Raw genomic sequence first — 16,044 nt, forward strand, 5'->3', positions numbered from 1 at the left:
TCACGTGATGGTCAAAGGACAGGAAGCAATAAACATAAGTGGCCAGATCCCTGATCATTGATTCATATGGTAAAGGGGAGCTGTCAGTGCAGTAGAATGCAGAGAGCTTTTTAGCATTTAGTCTGAGCCCTTTATCAGTGCACCAGGAATTGATTTTAGTTACTTAATTTTGCAGGGTGTATGTATCCAAAGGCAGTTTAACAAGGTCACCCAACTTGGTCATTGGCAAACCTTTGTTAACCAGAGATCAGTTATCAGTTTGGAGAGATAAAAAAAAAAAGTAGATGCCAAACAGAAGGATCACAACAGAGATCCCTGCGAGAGACCACTGGTCATCTCATCTGTCTGAGGAGGTGAGACCTACATGGCCAGTGTGTGCTCTGTCCTTTAGCCAGGTGGCTTATTACCATGTAGGGTTTTATGTTTGTTTTTTTGTTTTTTTTTTTTTGTTTAAGGCAGATGGCTTATAAACTATTCCATCATGTGGTGTGGTATTTAATACCTTTGTCAGATCAGGTATGCGGCACGGTAGATGGAACCAGTCAGCCACCTGTGTAACCACCTCAAGAAGCTGAAAAAATCAGCAGGCAGGACCTGCCCTTTATAAAGCTGAATTGCAGCTTGTCTAGCTTATTCAGGTATGGATGTCCTGATTTATGAGCTCAGGGATGATGTGCTTAATGTCTTTACTGATGAGACTTGTAAGGCTGATGTTTGTGTATAGTTCCTGGCGTCTGTGGTGGGTCCAAATTTGTGTATAGGCATTACTACAGTAGTGTGCTACAGTTTGTGGAATCGACACGTACATGTTTGTATGTTGTCTGGACCCATGGAGGATCTGTTTGTAGTCTTTGCGAGTGCATTAAGGATGTGTTCTTAGTGATGGCGGGGAAGTGACTCTAGGATGATGCTACTAGGGGAGGAAATGTTCTGCAAACCTGTTGGTGTGCTTGGAATGTTCTGCAAACCTGTTGGTGTGCTTGCAATGTCTTTTGGGTTTGAGTGGAAGGCTCCATTATGGTTAAGCTCAGAAGAGAATGGAGAGCTATTTCTTAAGTTTTCTGACATCACTGAAGGACTTGCAGTTAGCCTTTGCTTCAGTTGTTAATCTTAGTTTGTGTGATGTTTTGTGGTCTTTGTTGCTTTCAGTTTTTTAATGTAGATTATAACTGTATTTTGATTCACAGACCACCAGGATTATTTTTGAAACTACCATATTTGGTTAAGAAAGGGGCTGTTTTGTCAATATATTTATCTAAACGGGTGACATTTGTGAAACTGGCTGCATAACCAGGGTCACCCATGGAGTTATCATAAAGTTAAGAATCTTGAGGTAATGGAAGTTTGTAGGCAAAGATGACCAGATTATGATAAGATTTTACTAATGAAGGACCAAACATGGGAGGGGAACAGACATGGGCCAAGCTTAAATCCTAAGTTGAGAATGTTTACACCCTTGGTTTAAGGACAAAAATTGCTAAGCATACTTGGCATTGGAAGTGTTGATGTTTCAATCAATGGAAGAATAGTTGATGCTACTAAGGATTAAAGAGACTGCTGCTAATTTGCAATCGTCTGCAAATTTAGTCAGCCAGAGACCACTGACATTGGCCTTAACTTCAGAGAAGTAAGTGCCAAAAAGGAGCAATCCAAGGACTGATCCCTGAGGGACTCCACTTGTGACTGGCCTCTTTGTAGAGGTGGACTCCCCAGATGTTCATCGTGTTTCACTGTTGCAGTCATTACACTTGGGTTATCCTGCTGGCAGGCTACCCGCAGTCGGCCTGAATTCCAAAGTCTAAGTCCGGTGTTGTTTGCTGTCGCCTCCCTGACATCAGTGCGCCAGGGGTATAAAAGATGCAGCCGACGCCATTTTCTTCAGTCTTTCTTGCCGCGTGGTGCCTGAAGCAAAAGCAGTTCGCAAGTGCCGGTCGGCCAACTCCAGATCTGAAATTCGATGTTGAAAATCTCAGAAGTCTTCATTAAAGCTAAGTATCCCGTTGGGGAAACTTTTTTTCTTGCTCCAGACCGATGTCAGAAAAAGTTAACAATTGTATTTCTTGTGGGAAGCAAATACCTCATAAGGATTTTCATTCTTACTGTATTCCTTGCCTAGGCCCTGATCACAATGTTGCTAGCTGTTGGTTTTGTGCTAGATTTAATCAACGCACTAAGCGTCGGTACGATTTTGCCTTTCATTACTTTGGCCGAAGATTCAATTATATAATGCCGTCGGAACAGCAGACTACTAGAGTTTATAAAAAGCGCAAGGAAAAAGAAAAGGACCGGCATCGGAGGTCCAAAACCGACGACGCTTCCGCTAAGCCGTTCGCCAGTTCTCAGTGAGGCACTTTCACAGCCCCTGACGCCTGCTACCTCAGAGCCACAGGCCGCTGACGACTCCCACGTGGAGCCAGTTAAGCCTGTGGATACTCAAGATATTGGATACTCTGGAAACTATTTCCTCAGATGGGTCCGGAGCCGCTGAGCAGCCATCGGCTTCTGAAGGTGTTTTCAGACCTACACAGTTATATGTAATGCCTACTTCAGCTTCCAAACCAAAGACTAAAGCAGTTCTAAAGACAAAGAAACAAGTACAGCATTCTCCTGGACAGACTTCGGCCATTTTGAGCATTTGTTTTTTAGGCATGGAAGACCTAATTACCTTGATCAGGGGTTCCCATCCCCCTCCTGACAAGAGGCCTAGGCAAGAGATAGAATATGAATCTTCAGATCAGGTTTTAATTTCCTCTGACTCCTCTTCTGAACAAGTATACTCTCTTCCTCCTTACGAGGATTCTGATGCTGAAGAATCTGTCCCTTCAGCCACACCGCCTGAGGATTATTCTTTTGGGGAAACCCTACATACCATGAGGGAGCACTTCCACTGGGAGAGCCAAGACTCTTCAGAATCGAAGAAAAGGCTTTGAGATTTCCTTTTACTACCTCAGCACAGGCCTCTGGCTATTCCTCCTGTGTTAGATATTGTAGATGTATTTTCCGAGTCTGGACTTTCTCCTGACTCTTTACCTCCTGCCCCTGTTAAACCTGACAGATACTACAGGGTACCAGATTCACATACATTTCTTTATAAAAACCCTGCTGCTGACCCAGAAACTATGTCTCAGGGTCCCAAAGGGGTCAAGGCTTCTACTGCAAAAAATCCTATCCCCTCTGATAAAGATTCAAGGGCACTAGACAGATGGGGAAAAAAATTACACTTCTGCTACTTTGGCTGTGAGGGCTTTAAATTGTCAATTTCATATGCTTAAATATCAGCAATATTTAATGTCACTGCTAAAACAAAAAATGCTGTCAAATTCTGATTGTGCAGAAAATAAGGAAATACAGGATTTATTGCATGCAACTGAACAAGTGGGAAAGCATACATTGCAATGTGGTTTTGATTCTCTGGAGGCCTCTTGCAGGGCTGCAGCCTGTCATTAGGAGGCATGCTTGGTTAAAGGAACCGAATCTGCCTGATCATGTTAAAGCAAAATTATTAGATGCTCCATTACAGCATGATACCTTATTTGGTGTTAAAGCAGAGGAGGTGTTGGAAGAAAATGGAGGACAAAACTAAATCTATGCAGACAGTAAAGGATTTCTTACAAGTACAGCCACCCAGATTTAGCAGAAACTGGCCTACAAAGAATTGGTCCTTTCCAGTGTCAGACAGGCCACAAAGAGGCAGATACAGACTCCCCAGAGGCAGATCCCAGCCCCAGGGCTCATACAGGCCTAAACAGTGGAGCGCTTCTACCTCTAAAAGCGGAGAAGACAAATCACAGCCATACAGGAAACAGTCCCAATGACTTTCCTCTGCCAGCACCAAGCACTTATCTTTTGGCAGCCCCCTTAGGGGGAAAACTAGCACTTTTTTCTCAAAATTGGCACATGACAAATGGGTCTTGAATATAGTGTCCCAGGCCTACAGGTTCCACTTTCACACCCTGCCAAAGGCAAAAGGTATGCCAGACTTGCCACACAATCAATGGGTAGAGGCACAAAAACAAGTTTCATTCTTCTTGGACATGAGGGCCATTCAGCAAGTACCACAGCAAGAGCAAGGACAAGGATTTTACTCAAGACTTTTCTTGGTACCCAGAAAAGACAAAGCCTGGAGACCAGTACTGGACCTGTCTATTCTAAACACATTTCTGGACGTTCCAAAATTCAAAATGTTGACTCTGCAGCAGATGTCCTTCAAGAATGCAACTGCAGTCATAACATGTGGGTTGTCCTGCCTCAGGCAGCCCTCGGTCGGCCGGATTCCAAAGTCTGGGTCCGACGTCGGCTGATGTCGCATTTCTCTCCGTCAGAGCGGCTGGAGTACATAAGCATCAGCCGACACCATTTTCTTCAGTCTTTCTTGCCGTACGGTGCCCGAAGCAGTAGCAGTTCGCAAGTGCCGGTCGGTCAGCTCCTGTATTCTACGATACCGAAGTCATCAAAAAAGCTAAGTACCCCGTTGGGGACCTTTTCTTGCCTCAGCCGATCAGAAATTACTGAAAAAGTTAACAATTGTCTTTCTTGTGGTAAACAAATACCTCATAAGGATTTCCACTCTTACTGTCTCCCTTGCCTGGGCCCAGACCATGACGTCTCGGCCTGTGTAGCCTGTGCTCGCTTCAACAAGCGCACTCTCAGGCGCCGGGCGGAGTTCGCTGAAGACTTTTTCGGCGATAATTTTGCTTACACCATGCCGTCTGATCTTCCGACATCGCAAACTCCCAAAAAGCGAAAAGACCGGGACCGACATCCTAGGCCAGCGTCTACCACCGACTCCACGCCAAAACCTAGCGCGAGTGCTCCGGTTCCCTCTGAGACTGTCTCTCCACCGCTCCGAACCGAAGACACCGCATTACCGACTATTCCGATTCCAGACATTACTCCGACGCCAGTTATAGATTTTCTTCCGGATACCGAAACCGAGGAAATGCCCGAGACCATTGCTGTAGACAAGGTCACTCCTGCACGTGGAGCTGCCAGGGCCCCTATGGCCATGTCTATTAAGGCCTACACTAGGGCTAAGGCAGCCAGCAAAACAAAGCATATTCCTTCTAAATCTTTACCTCAGCCGACTCCAGAGACACAAATTATGTCCATGGCTGCTGATTTAATTTCCTTGATTAGAGGTTCACAGGCCCATCCCGAGAGAGGATCCCAGCCCCCTCCTGATTAAAAGGCCCCGGGTTGAACCCCCTGATCCTACTCCTTCTGATGAAATTCTGAGGGCTCTGTCCACTCTGATAGCCAGGAAGAGCTCTTTCAGACCTATGAGGACTCGGATGCAGAGGATTCCATCCCCTCGGCCTCCCCTCCTGAAGATATTTCTTTTGGGAAAGTTCTGCACACCATGAGGGAACATTTCAAGTGGCAAGGTCAGGAATATTCTGATTCTAGGAAACGCCTTAGGACTTTCCTTAAGAAGCCTCAGCACAGGCCTTTAGCTATTCCTCCTGTACTTGATGTTCTGGATGATTTGTATTCTTTCTCTAGTGCTACCCCTGATTCTCTTCCCCCTGCTCCAGCCAAGCCAGACAGGTATTACAGGGTCCCTGAAACTCATTCCCATTTATTCAGGGCCCATACTGCAGATTTGGAAACTATTTCACAGGGGCCTAAAGGAGTTTCAGCCTCCACCTCAAAAAATCCTTTGCCCTCCAACAGAGAAGCTAGGTCATTAGAGAGATGGGGCAAAAAGGTTTACACTTCCACTACCTTATCTATGAGAGCTTTAAATTGTCTTTTTCATATGTTACAATATCAGGATTATCTGTTAGAAGATTTACAAAAAACATTAGCCACTCCTGATCCTTTAGACAGGAAGACTTTGCAGGAAGCTGTACATAACACTCAGCAAGTAAGCAGTCACTTCCTGCAGTGTGGATATGATGCACTGGAAGCTTCATGTAGGGCAGCTATGACAGGGGCAGTCATTCGTAGACATGCTTGGTTAAAAGATCAACCTCTACCAGATCATGTAAAAGCAAAACTGCTGGATGCACCTTTGGAAAAGAACAAGCTTTTTGGTGCAAATGCTAAGGATGTGTTAAAGACCATCGAAGAAAAAGCAAAATCAGTTCAGACTGTGAAAGATTTCCTCCAGGTTCAACCCCCCAGATTCAGTAGGAATTGGCCTTCAAAAAACTGGTCCTTTCCTAATCCAGAAAAGTTTCAAAGGGGTAAGAACAGACGTGGCCGAGGAAGAGGCCAATATAGAGGCTCTTACAGGGGACGACAATGGCAGCCAGGAAACCAAAGAAGTGACGCAGGGGATGTCCTTCAAGGATGCATCTGCAGTCATAACAAATGGGTTGTCCTGTCGTCAGGCAGCCCTTCGGTCGGCCGGATTCCAAAGTCTGGGTCTGGCCTCGGCTGGTGTCGCACTTCACCCGACGTCATCTCCTGGTCTTCGGTATAAAGGCATCAGCCGGCGCCATTTTCCTCAGTCTTTCTTGCCGTGTGGCCCGAAGCAGAAGCTGTTCGCAAGTGCCGGTCGGTCAGATCCAGAGATTACCACTACCGAATACTACTTCGAAGACTTCTAAAAAGCTAAGTACCCCGTTGGGGACTCTTTCTTGCCTCAGCCGATGTCAGAAAAAGTAAATAATTGTTTAACTTGTGGGAAGCAAATACCTCATAAGGATTTCCACTCGTACTGCCTACCTTGTTTAGGCCCAGACCACGACGTAGCAGCCTGTTTAGCCTGTGCTTCCTTCAACCGACGAACGCTTAGGCGTCGGTCGGAGTTTGCTGAACAGTTTTTCGGCTCAGTTTTTGCGTACATTATGCCGTCGGATCCTCCGACTACTCAAATTGTTAAAAGCAAAGAAAAGACCGACACTCGCGGTCCGGTTTCGGCGAAACCACGGTTAAGCAAACCGAGTGTCTCGGTTTCGGCCGAAACCGAGCAAACGGGTCAATCTTCAGCCGAATCCATGACTACTACCGAGGCTCCTGCTACCCTAGTTGAATCGGCCTCTGAAGTTTTGCCTACTAACGTGGTTCCTAATGAATTATCAGACACCATCCCTTTGGATGTCTCTACCCCAGCACATGGTGCTGCTAGGCCTCCTGCAGCCATGTCTATTAAGGCCTTTGCCAGGGCTAAAGCAGCCAAAACTGCTAAATCAGTGCCTGTTAAGCCCCCCTCACACAGGCCCAGTTCCAGTTCACAAATGCTTACTTTGGCAGAGGATCTCATCTCTTTAATTAGGGGATCCCAATCTCACCCAGACAGGGCCTCTCAGCCTCCAGAAAAGAGACCTAGAGCAGAGCCCCCAGAGCCAGTGTCCTCTGATGATTCTTCGGATGACCCAGACAATACAGACCATCCAGAGGCTCCTTTTTCTACTTATGAAGATTCCGATGCTGAAGAATCTATACCTTCTGCTTCTCCACCAGAGGAATTTTCCTTTGGCGAAACCTTACATGCCATGAGAGAACAATTCCAATGGCAGGGACAAGATTTCTCAGATTCAAGAAAAAGGCTTAGGACCTTTCTTCACTTACCACAACATAGGCCCTTAGCTATACCTCCAGTTCTGCCTGTTGTGGATGATGCATTTAATGATGTTTGCACTGCCACTGCTCCTGATACGTTACCTCCAGCCCCTGCCAAACCAGATAGGTTTTACAGGGTACCTGACACCCATCACCACCTATACAAAGCCCCACTTGCAGATCCTGAGACTATCTCCCAGGGGCCTAAGGCAGTAGCTTCGACCTCAGCAAAAAACCCTCTCCCTTCTGAAAGGGAATCCAGGTCCTTAGAGAGATGGGGGAAAAAAGTCTACACCTCTGCTACTCTCTCAGCTAGAGCTTTGAACTGTCAGTTTCATATGATCCAATACCAAGAGTTTATGCTTGATCAGTTAACTAAGAAATTGTCCTCTGATGACTCCTTAGATAAGAAATATGTTTTAGAAATGGTGAATAACATTCAGCAGGTTAGTAACCATTCTTTAAAATGTGGCTATGATGCACTGGAGGCTTCATTTAGATCAGCCATGACTGGCACTGTTATAAGAAGGCATGCATGGTTGAAAGAACAGGTCTTGCGGATCATGTTAAAGCAAAGCTGTTAGATGCTCCTATGGATAAGGCCAGTCTGTTTGGTACTCCTGCTCAGCAAGTAATGAAGAAAATGGAAGAGAAGGCAAAATCTGTACAAACAGTTAAGGATTTCTTACAGGTTCAGCCCCCAAGGTTTAGCAGGAACTGGCCTTCCAAAAATTGGTCCTTTCCAGACTCCTCAAAATCTCAGAGAGGCAGGAATAGACGTGCCAGAGGCAGAAATCAATCCAGAGGAGGTGCCTACAGAGGACGCCAGTGGCAAGGCAATAACCAGCGAGGCACAGACACACCCACTGCACCAGGACAATCACAGTGACTTGGCTCTGACACCGCCTACCAGGGAACAAATAGCAGCACCCTTAGGCGGAAAGTTAGCTTTATTTTCAAAAAATTGGCACTATATCACAAAAGACAAGTGGATTTTGCAGACCATAGACCAAGGCTACAGGTTTCACTTCCACACCTTACCAGTGAAAAAAGGAATGCCAAACCTACCTCCAAATCAAAAAACAGAAGCTCTAAAACAGATAGCTCAATTAACAAAGATGAGAGCTGTGGAAAGAGTACCACTAACAGAACAGGGCAAAGGATTCTACTCCAGACTCTTCCTAGTACCAAGAAAAGAGAAAAGTTGGAGACCTATTCTCGACCTGTCCATCTTAAACACATTCATCATTGTCCCAAAATTCAAAATGCTGACCCTTCAGCAACTTCTTCCCATGCTGGGCAAGGAGTTTTGGCTGGTAACTCTAGATCTCAAGGAGGCATACCTGCACGTCCCCATCGACCAAATTGCAGAAGATACCTCAGATTTCTTGCAGGATCAGAGCATTATCAATTCTCAGCATTGCCCTTTGGCTTATCTACTGCGCCCAGAGTATTCACAAAATGCCTGGCATCAGTAATCGCTCATTGCAGGCTACAGGGAATCCAAATTTCTCCATACCTGGACGACTGCCTGATACAAGCGGACAACAAAAGCAAGCTGACAAAAGACTTACAAAGAGTCATTTGCTTACTACAAGCCCTGGGATACACAGTCAATTTAAAAAAAGTCAAGACTGATACCATCCCAAACAAGAGCATTCTTGGGTGCGGAATTGGACACAGTAAAACAGATGGCATTCCTAACTGCAGAAAAACAAGAACAACTCCCTCTTTACTTCTTGGCATTAACAAGGCAGAACAAACTAACAGCAAGAAAAGTACTGCAGGCCTTGGGCTTCATGGCATCATGCATAATCCTGGTCCCCCATGCCAGACTGCATATGAGAAAGCTACAGTGGTACCTAAAGAATTTATGGTCTCAACACAGGCACAGCTTAGAAACCGAAATCCCACTAATCCCATGCCTGAAGCAAGAGTTCCTATGGTGGGCTCAAGCATGCCAGTCAAACCCAGGCTTGCCTTTCCACAAATTTCAAGCAAGCCAAACCATCACAACAGACGCCTCAGATCTAGGCTGGGGAGCACACATGCTGGACAAATGCATACAAGGATTATGGACTCCAGACCAGCAGCACCTGCACATAAATCAAAAAGAAATGCTGGCAGTAAAACTAGCAATCCCGAATTTCAGACCATTCCTCAAAGAAGGCCAGTTAATGATAAGGACAGACAACACCACAGTCATGTGGTACATCAACAAACAGGGAGGCACTCATTCATACCCCCTATGCAGAATGACCCTGGACCTTTGGAATATGGCTCTGAGCTACAACATCCAGTTACAGGCAATATTTGTACCGGGAAAAGAAAACATCCTAGCAGACATGTTAAGCAGATCTACCTCGGATGCTCACGAATGGATGCTACACCCGGACATCTTCAAGGACATCACAAAGAAATGGGGAATGCCACAAATAGACCTATTCGCATCCCCACTCAATCACCGGCTCAAGAAATTCTGCACAAGGACATACCGCCCACTAGCATGGAAGGTGGACTCCCTATCCTTCAGTTGGAAAGGCCTGACAGCATATGCATTTCCACCTCTCCCTTTGATGCACAAGGTACTACTGAAAATCAAAGAGGAACGTCCAAGGATAATTCTGATAGCTCCAAATTGGCCAAGACAACACTGGTATCCATTGCTGAGGAGCATGTCTCTGGGGAGGACGCGGACACTACCCCTGATGCCTTTGATGTTAACTCAGAACAACTACAACATCATGCATCCAAACCTAAAAACTTTGCAACTGACTGCCTGGAACATCACGTAACAGCAACTAACCCAGACGGGTGAAAGACATTATCCTTGAAGCCCGCAGACCTTCAACAAGAAGGAACTATGCAGGAAAATGGAAAAGGTTTGTCATTTGGAGTACTGAAAGAGGAAAAGATGTGTCGGATAGACATTGCTAACATCCTGGAGTACTTGGCAGAGCTTCTACATACAGGCCTGTCCTATTCCTCCATCAAGATACATGCATCAGCTATTTCTGCAGAATACAGCTTCGATCCCCCTGTCTTCTCACATCCTCCTACTCAGGCAGTTCCTCAGAGGAATCAAGAATGTAAAACCTCCTAGGAAACCACCATTACCAGCATGGGACTTGAACTTTGTGCTAGAAAAATTGACACTCCCTCCATTTGAACCAGCAGCAACAGCAGATCTTCAACACCTATCATGGAAAACTGCTTTCCTACTGGCAATTACTTCAGCAAGAAGGGTTTCGGAACTACAGGCCTTAATGGCAGTACAACCCTTCCTAATCTTCCATCAAGATAGTGTCCATGAGAACTAATCCTACATTTATGCCTAAGGTGGTATCCAGAGTGTCTCTAAACCAGGCAATCCACCTACCTACCTTCTTTCCCAATCCACAGAACAGGGGGGAAAGACTGCTGCATACCTTGGATGTACATAGGCAGTTACGCTACTACCTGGACAGAACCAAAGGTAACAGAAAAACTGACCAGCTTTTAGTAGCCTATGCAACAGGAAGGGAAGGAAAAGCAATTTCCAAACAGACAATCTCTAAATGGATAGGGAATTGCATAAGATTCTGTTACTCCTACCATGGAAAGCAAATTCCACAGAACATAAGACCTCACTCTACAAGGGCTACAGCCACTACCACAGCTTTCTTACGAGGAGTGGCTACCAAGGACATTATTGAGGCGGCTACTTGGACCTCCGTGCATACATTTGCCAAGCATTACAACTTGCCTCTATATTCTAGATCCCGAGCAGGGTTTGCCACTGCTGTTTTGCAAGGGATCCTAACTACACCATAATTCTTCTTCCTCCTCCCCTACTAAAGGCTATGGTATTCTACCCATTTGTTATGACTGCAGATGCATCCTTGAAGGACATACAGTTTTGTACCTACCATAAATGTAGATGTCCGAACAGGATAGCATCTGCAGTCAGGATTACCCACCCTCCTTCCCCTCTGTGGTACTCCTAGGGTATTTACCCTCCTAATAGCTAGCTAGGGGGGGATCTCTTATGGTGTATTTGTTTGTATATATGTACATACATGCTTATTATTTGTGTTTGCCTACTATTTTTTTTGGAAACATTGGCATTTATCCAAAATTTAGTTTTCCAAGAGGGCAACTGGCATCTGGGGCAAGAAACACTGTGGAAAATGGCGTCGGCTGATGCCTTTATACCCGAAGACCAGGAGAGATGACGTCGGGTGAAGTGCGACACCAGCCGAGGCCAGACCCAGACTTTGGAATCCGGCCGACCGAAGGGCTGCCTGACGACAGGACAACCCATTTGTTATGACTGCAGATGCTATCCTGTTCGGACATCTACATTTATGGTAGGTACAAAACTGTACTTTTCACCTGCCCCACAACCACAATCTCAATGACTTTCCTCTACTACTGCCTACCAGGGAACAACTAGAAGCTCCCTTGGGCAGGAAATTATCTCTGTTTGCAGAAAACTGGCACAGACTGACAAAGGACAAATGGATTTTGGACATTATAGACCGAGGGTACAGGTTTCATTTTCATACCTTAGCAAGAAAACAAGGCATGCCAAACCTACCACAAAATCAGAGGGCAGAGTCTATCAAGCAAATCACTCTGCTGACTCGGATGAAAGCAATAGAAAGAGTTCCACAACAAGAACAAGACCAGGGATTTTACTCAAGACTGTTCCTTGTTCCAAGATCTCAATGGAGACCAATACTGGACTTGTCCGCATTAAACACCTTTCTCATAGTACCAAAGTTCAGAATGCTGACTCTACAGCAACTCCTTCCCATGCTGGGCAAGGGGTCATGGCTGATTACTCTGGACCTCAAGGAGGCATACCTGCATGTCCCTATCAGACACAGCTGCAGAAGATACCTCAGATTTCTTGCAGGGCCAGAGCATTATCAATTCTCAGCATTGCCATTTGGCTTATCTACTGCGCCCAGAGTATTCACAAAATGCCTGGCTTCAGTAATTGCTCATTGCAGGCTCCAGGGGATACAAATTTACCCGTACCTGGACGACTGCCTCATACAAGCGGACGACAAATTGATGTTGACAAAAAACCTGGATTATGTCATACGATTACTTCAAGCTCTGGGATGCACAGTCAACTTCCAAAAGTCAAGACTGCAGCCATCCCAGCAAATAATCTTCTTAGGAGCCAAACTAGACACAGCCTCTCAGATGGCTTACCTGACAGAAGACAAGCAAGAGAAGTTAACTCATTACTTCAAAGGTTTAGCAAAACTCACCCAGATGACTGCAAGGAGTTTCCTACAGGCCCTGGGTTTCATGGCATCCTGCATTCTCCTGGTTCCATTAGCAAGACTACACATGAGAAAGCTTCAATGGTACCTAAAAAGCATTTGGTCTCAACACAGCAACAACTTGGAGACAATCATACCACTCATTCCATGCCTACAAAGGAATTCCTATGGTGGGCCTCGGTGAGCCAGGCAAACACAGGTATGTCATTCAAAAACCACAGATAACACAGACCATGACTACAGGCGCCTCAGACCTTGGATGGGCACATGGAAGGCAGGTGTATACAAGGACAATGGTCTCCAAAGGAAACACATCTGCATATAAACCAAAAGGAAATGCTGGCAGTAATGCATGCCATCGAGGCCTTTCAACACCAACTCCAGCAAGGCCATTTACTGATAGGGACAGACAACACCACTGTGATGTGGTACATAAACAAGCAAGGGGGCACCCACTCTTACCCCCTTTGCAGACTGACAATGCAACTTTGGGAGAAATCACTGAGCCTAAACATCCAGTTACAATCCCAGTTTGTTCCAGGAAAAGACAATGTGTTGGCCTAAGCAGGAATTTCACAGATCCACACGAGTGGAGGTTACATCCGAAGGCCTTCAGACAACTCACTTCGACATGGGGCAAGCCAGAAGTGGACCTATTTGCCTCTCACCTCAACCATCTCCTACCAAAATTCTGCACAAGGACATACCATCCAAAAGCTTGGAAAATAGATGCCCTCTCATTCAACTGGAGCTCCCTAGCAATCTATGCATTCCCACCTCTGCCACTGATGACCTCAGTATTACTAAAGATCAGAGCAGAGAAACCCAAGGGAATCATAATAGCTCCGGACTGGCCAAGACAACACTGGTACCCACTACTACGGAGCATATGTCACACCAGGAGGTGGGCCCTTCCCCAGTGGCCTCTACTTTTGACTCAACACAATTTCGAAACACTGCATCCAAATCTTCAGACACTGCAGCTAACAGCTTGGGAGATCCCATAAATAAATTCAGCGTATCTCTATCTAAGGAAGTTCAGCGGATACTAACAGAGGCTCGAAGACCATCCACCAGAAAGGTTTACTTAGCAAAGTGGAAAAGATTCAGCAATTGGAATACCAGCAAGGGACATGATGCGTCATTGTTGAACATCCCACTCATCTTGGAATATTTGGCAGATATGTTAAAGAACGGCCTCTCATATTCTTCCATAAAGATACATGCATCTGCTATTTCAGCTAGATACAACACTGATCCTCCTGTTTTTTCTCACCCTTTACTAAGGCAATTCCTCAGGGGAATCCAGAACATTAAGCCACCAAGAAAGGCCCCAGTGCCAGCCTGGGACCTCAATTTTGTCCTAGAAAAACTGACTCTACCTCCATTTGAGCCAGCAGCTTCGGTTGACTTGCAATTTCTCTCATGGAAGACAGCTTTCCTGTTGGCAATTACCTCAGCAAGAAGGGTTTCGGAGCTACAGGCCCTAATGGCAATACCACCCTTTATTATTTTTCACAGAGACAGGGTTTCATTAAGAACCAACCCTACTTTTATGCCAAAGGTGGTATCTAGGGTTTCTTTAAATCAAGCCATTCATCTGCCTGCTTTCTTCCCCAATCCTGAGAATAAGGGGAAAGACTGTTGCATACCTTGGACATTCACAGACAACTTCGATACTACCTGGACAGAACCAAGGCCAGTAGGAAGTCTGAGCAACTTTTTGTAGCTTACGCCCCTGCAGTCCAAGGAAAAGCAATTTCAAAACAGACTATTTCTAAATGGATTGGACATTGCATCAGATTCTGTTATTCCTTTCATGGAAAGACTGTTCCAGCCAATGTCAGACCACATTCCACTAGAGCTACAGCCACCTCTACAGCATTCTTAAGAGGGGTGCCTACCAAGGACATTCTAGAAGCTGCTACATGGAGCTCCGTGCATACATTCGCCAAACACTACAATCTCCCTCTATACTCCAGATCCAGAGTAGGCTTTGCTTCGGCAGTCTTGCAGGGTTTGATTGCGACACCATCTTTCTCCTAGAGCATTCCTCCTCCCCCAGCTAAGCTATGGTATTCTACCCACATGTTATGACTGCAGTTGCATTCTTGAAGGACATAGTACAGTTTTGTACCTACCATAAATGTAGATGTCCAATAGACATGCAACTGCAGTCATTCCCTCCCTCCATACCCCTCTATGCCTAGGGTCCACTCCTATCCCTGTTTCTCTTAGCTGGGGATATCTGTTATGGTGTATTTGTTTTATTGCTCATTTATGTGTTTGGAATCCTGTTTTTGTCTTCCAATTTGATTACAGCCTTCCTTGGAGGGCACCTGGCATCTGGGGCAAGAAACACTGAAGAAAATGGCGTCGGCTGATGCTTATGTACTCCAGCCGCTCTGCTGTCGGAGAGAAATGCGACATCAGCCGACGTCGGACCCAGACTTTGGAATCCGGCCGACCGAGGGCTGCCTGAGGCAGGACAACCCACATGTTATGACTGCAGTTGCATGTCTATCGGACACATCTACATTTATGGTAGGTACAAAACTGTACTTTTCTGCCCTTGCTGGGCAAGAAGGCTTGGCTGGTAACTTTGGACCTAAAAGAGGCATACCTGCATATTCCAATCAGACAGTCTTGCAGAAGATACCTCAGATTCATAGCTGGCTCAATGCACTACCAATTCTCTGCACTGCCCTTTGGCTTATCTACTGCGCCCAGGGTCTTCACAAAATGCCTGGCACCAGTAATTGCATTTTGCAGACAAGGAGGAATTCAAATTTATCCTTACTTGGACAATTGCCTTATTCAAGCAGAGAACAAGGACATTCTACTAAAGCATCTGGCATTTATAAAAAGATTACTACTTTGCCTAGGGTACACAGTAAACGAAAAGAAATCAAAACTAGTACCCTCTCTTACTACTTTTCCTAGGGTACACAGTAAACGAAAAGAAATCAAAACTAGTATCCTCTCTAGAGATAATATTCCTGGGTGCAAACTTGTACAACTGCCCAGATGGCTTATCTCACGTCAAACAAAAGCAACTGACTTCTTACTTCAAAATGTTGGCAACAAAGACCCAGTTATCTGCAAGAAAAATTCTGCAGGCTTTGGGCTTCATGGCATCCTGCATTCTGCTAATTCCATATGCCAGACTGCATATGAGGAAACTACAATGGTATCTAAAAAATGTTTGGACTCAACATTGTCACAGCCTGGAAACATTAATTACCCTCATTCCTTG

The sequence above is a fragment of the Protopterus annectens genome, chromosome 4.part0 (assembly GCF_019279795.1).
Source record: "Protopterus annectens isolate FY-2018-M chromosome 4.part0, PAN1.0, whole genome shotgun sequence".
Lineage (NCBI taxonomy): Eukaryota > Metazoa > Chordata > Ceratodontiformes > Protopteridae > Protopterus > Protopterus annectens.